Here is a 5,055-nt window from a genome sequence, read left to right as displayed (position 1 = left end):
ATATGAACCAATTGCCGAGTGTCTGAATTTTGATCACCTGATCATGGGGATGCTGCAAAGGTGGTCACTGAAAAATGGACATACCATATTTTTGGACTATAAGATGCACCTGTGTATAAGATGCACCAAGATTTCGAATAGATAAGGAAGGAAAAAAAGTTTTTGCCTTCCCCCACTGCCCAGAAGCACTCTGCAGGCTTCAGCAGGGCTGCAATAAGGAAAAACGGCCCCATTTCTCACCAAAACGGGGGCATTATTCCCTTCCCCCAGCCCTGCTGAAGTCTGCAGAGTGCTTCTGGGGGCTCGGGGAAGGCAAAAACACCCCCATTTTGATGAAGAACGCCCCGTTTTTTACCCATTTTTCACAAAAATGGGATGCGGGGGCTTCTGGAGGTCAAAAATGGCTGTATTCGGTGTATAAGACGCACCAACATTTCCATGCTCTTTGGGGGGGAAGGTGCATCTTATACTCTGAAAAATATGGTAAGTCACTTTATCGAGTGCCGTTGTAACTTTGAACCATCACTAAATGAACTGTTGTAAGTTAAGGACTACCTGTGTCGCTCTCCTTTCTGTCATCTATCCTATTTAATCATCAAAACCGTAAAATCACATTTTTTTTTAAGCAGCGAATCCAGAAGAGACTTTCAATCCTTAATGAATGTAATCCTCCCAAATGTTGAGCTCCCACTCTGGCCAGCTTCAGCTCATATAATCAGAAATCACGTGGATTCCAACAACATTTGGAAGGTGGCCAAACTTCAAACAATTGCTGCAAGAGGAAATAATGATCTGAAAAGAAGAATTGGAAAAAATCCCCATGTTAGGACAGTTCCATCATCTTGGTGCCAGCAGTACATAAAAAAATTCCCTTTCGATCATGCCTGACTTCCAGAGGCATTGGATGGAGATTATATCATTGAAATACATGCTGGAAAGGATGAAAATGCAACAGCCAACTAGATTAGATTAACAGAGTTGCAAGGGACTTTGTAGATCATCTAGACCTACCCCCTACCCAAGCAGGAGACCTACCTACACCATTTCTGACAAATGGCAGCCCAGTCTCTTCTTGAAAGCCTCCATTGATGAATCACCCACAACTTCAGAAGGCAACTTCTGTTCCATTGGTTGATTGTTCTCACCATCAGAAAATTTCTCCTTATTTCCAGGTTGAATCTCTCCTTGATCTGTTCGCATCCATTGTTCCTTGTCTGGCCTTCAGGCACTTTGGAAAACAGCTTGACCCCCTCCTCTCTGTGGCAGCCCCTCACGTATTGGAAGATGCTATCCTGTCTCCCCTGGTCCTTCTCTTCACTAGACTAGCCATGCCCAGGTAGTCCGCAAATTACATGAATACCTCAAATTACAGCAGTTCATTAGGTGACTGAAGTTATAATGACATTTAAAATGTGTCTTGTGGGCATTTTTCACACTTGGAAATGTTTGCAACATTTGGTGACCAACATGGTCACGCCATCCAAATTCAGACACTTGGCAACTGGCTCATATTTACTACATTTGCAGTATTTGAGGATCACACCATCTTGTTACCTTCTGGCAAGCAAAGTCAACAGCTGGATTCACTTAACAACCATGTAACAACTTAACAATTTAACAACTGCAGAGATTCGCTTAAGAACTGTAGCAAGAAAGATCATACAGTGGAGCAAAATTCATTTCTGTCTCCCTTAGCAATACACATTTGGGGCTCAATTGTTGTAAATCAAGGACTTCCTGTAGTAAAGTTTTAAGTCTTCTTGGACTTACTGGGGGTCTCTAGACCCAATTCTCTGTCCCCACTGAGTTCAGGAGAATAGTTATTCATTCCCATGTTGCCTAACAACCATTGACAGAAGGAAGATTTTGCCCCTTAAGTAAGATTGACTTTTGAGATGGGTATGAATTCATTTATTTATATTTATATTTTCATTTTATTTTATATATTTTCACCCATCTTTAACCCTAAAAAATATCATTCAAAATTCCTATACTAATACTGCAAACAATTCTTTGGAACATAGGGTTAAGTGTAATCTTAATTCTTAAAGTAGTAATATTTCTACAAAAGACCGAGGGAAAAATGGATAAAGATAAAACCTGGCAGCCTTACAGGCTGGAACATTTAAGAAAAAGAAACCAAAGGCTTGATTTTGGCTGGTCCAGAATAAGCAAGCTGTTTGAACAAATGCAGTCAAGGCCAACACTGAAAAACTATCAAAAGATTAAAATACAGATTGTACACAGAAGCAGAAGAAACTGTGGGTCTTATATTCAGTTCATGCAGGAAGATTGCACAAATTGATTCTAAACAACATAACACAGTTGCTGTAATGATCCACTGGAACATCTGTCAAAATTATCATCTGGCAGAAATGGGGAAAAAATTGCTGGAAACACATAGCTGAAAAAGTAATTGAAATGAGCAGGTTAAAATATGGTGGGATTTCTGAATATGGGCTGATAGAATCTTAGCCATAGTGCATCAGATATAACTCTTGGTTGAAAAAAAGAAAGTGCAGACAAATGATGTGGCAATGCCAGGGGGATACTACACAAAGAATTGGAAAAGGACACAAAGTGGCAACGACCCAGGCCTGCCATGCCCCCGAACTAGTTCCCCAGTCACCACCGTCATCGCCACCATCTAGTGTTTGAGTTCTGAGCATGAGCAGAACAATTTTAATTGAACTGTGCATGTGTGCACGAGCGAAGGGCGCACACGAGCGAATCAGCAGTAGAACCCACCCCTGTCCCACTGAGTGCCATACCCCAAAAATCTTGATTGGCACTTAGAAAATATATACATTGACAAAACTTCCATCTGCCAATTACGAAATGCCCTCACTGCTTGGATCTGCATATACACTTTTATTTTTTTTATTTATTTAGTTCGTCAAACATGTACGAGATAACAGGTATAAGTATAAACATGGACATGAGCACATGAAATGACTACAAATAGGGACAGGAGGACAGCGACAGTAGGCATGCTGGTGCGCTTATGCACGCCCCCTTATCTCCTAGGAATGGAGTGAGGTCTACGGTAAACAGTTTAAGGTTGAAGTTGTAGGGGTTTGAGGAAGTAACAATGGAGTCAGGCACTAATCTGATGCATCAGGGTTCTGAAGCAGCTGAGATTTAACACTTTGTATAAAGCTAAAGGTTCCCCTTGCACATATGTGCTAGTCATTCCCGACTCTAGAGGGCGGTGCTCATCTCCGTTTCAAAACTGAAGAGCCAGCGCTGTCTGAAAATGTCTCCATGGTCATGTGGCCGACATGACTAAATACCGAAGGCTCATGGAACGCTGTTACGTTCCCACCAAAGGTGGTTCCTATTTTTTTACTTACATTTTTACATGCTTTCGAACTACTAGGTTGGCAGAAGCTGGGACAAGTAATGGGAGCTCACTCCATTAGGCGACACTAAGGATTCGAACCGCTGAACTGCTGACCTTCTGATCAACAAGCTCAGCGTCTTAGCCACTGAGCCACCTCATCCCCTTAACACTTTGTGTACGTAATAATAATTTTTCTCCAGTAGAGAACCATCATGGCCTTTAGAAATTCCACTGTCTGGGTTAACCTGGGTTAAATGGGAGTCAAGATAATCTAAAGAGGATGCTATTATTCATTGGGCAAGGAAGGTCAGCCAGTACAAATTGTCTGGATTCTAGAGTTTACTTTTGCAAGCTAAATTACGAGAAATGGATTGAGAAAATGTTCTCTCTCACCAACTTCCACACTTCTATGGCATGGCAGGCTGCCAGAGAAGTAGAAAACTTAAGGCTCAACTCAGATTCCCCCCAATGTAAGCCAAGAGCCAACTCGGCATGACTTGCTGAATGATTCGAGACACTGAAAATCCATAACTGGGTGGCCGCTACCTAGCAAGAGACTTTGGTGTAGCTTCAGAATGAAAGACCTCCATCTGTTTGTGCTTTTAACCAAATGCAATATATTTAGTTTTCAACTGAATGTAATTTATGTTAATGGACTTCAAACTGTATTGCACCACAAATCTCTTTAACCTTGCAGCTCAAAATGATGCAGTAGTTCCATGTGTATCTGAACAGCTGTTGTTCAGTGTTCAACAGCTCAGGCTGCTGCATTTTGTTATGTTATTTGTTTATTTGTGAATTTATATTTAAAAAGAAAGAAGAGTACAGAAGTTCAATATTTTCTAAAACTGAATTTAACACCTGGAGCAGAGGTGAGATTCAAAATGTTTTTACTACCAGTTCTGTGGGTGTGGCTTGGTGGGTGTGGCGTGGCTTGGTGGGCGGGGCAGGGGAAGGATACTGTAAAATCTCCATTCCTTTCCCACTCCAGGGGAAGGTTATTCCAAAATCCCCATTCTCTCCCGATCAGCTGGCACTCAGGAGGCAGAGAATAGATGGAGTGGGGACAGCCAGAGGTGGAATTTACTGGTTCTCCAAACTACTCAAAATTTCCACTACCGGTTCTCCAGAACTGGTCAGAACCTGCTGAATACCACCTATGGCCTGGAGGTAAATGTATATTGCTTTCTGGGCCCAGGTTCTTTGAACAACTACTAATTTTCATAATTATAAACACATCACAAAGTAGGGAACATTATTTTTTAAATATATCATCAATGAAAAAGATTTGTAAAATAATTATTCATTTTTTAAAATGTCTGGTTTAAAATGTTGCCTTTAATAATTGGTTATTTACAACTTATTTTATTGCCGCTTGTTTCCCATCAACAACTATATGATTATTTAGGCCAGAATCCAAAAATGACATCCTTGATCTATCAAAATTTGTTCTTCTCCCCACTGGAGCAACCCAAACGCTAGAATTCTGCAAGATTTTAGATGTTTTGTCATGTATCTATTTAAAGGAGACACACATATAACAATCCGTAAAATTGTGGATAGATCAAAACATACTTACTTGCTCATCTGTTCACAATTTGGCACATAAATGTTCGTGCACAATGATGTATGATCAGGACCACTATGAAAAAAATAGTACAGGTAACCTCTCATCTAGCCTGAGAAGAATTGAGTGCCCTTAGAGGTCACAG

Source organism: Thamnophis elegans, chromosome 13 (genome assembly GCF_009769535.1).
Source record: "Thamnophis elegans isolate rThaEle1 chromosome 13, rThaEle1.pri, whole genome shotgun sequence".
Classification (NCBI taxonomy): Eukaryota; Metazoa; Chordata; class Lepidosauria; order Squamata; family Colubridae; genus Thamnophis; species Thamnophis elegans.
The sequence above is the reverse complement of the archived record's forward strand: the minus strand, read 5'-3'. Positions refer to the sequence as shown.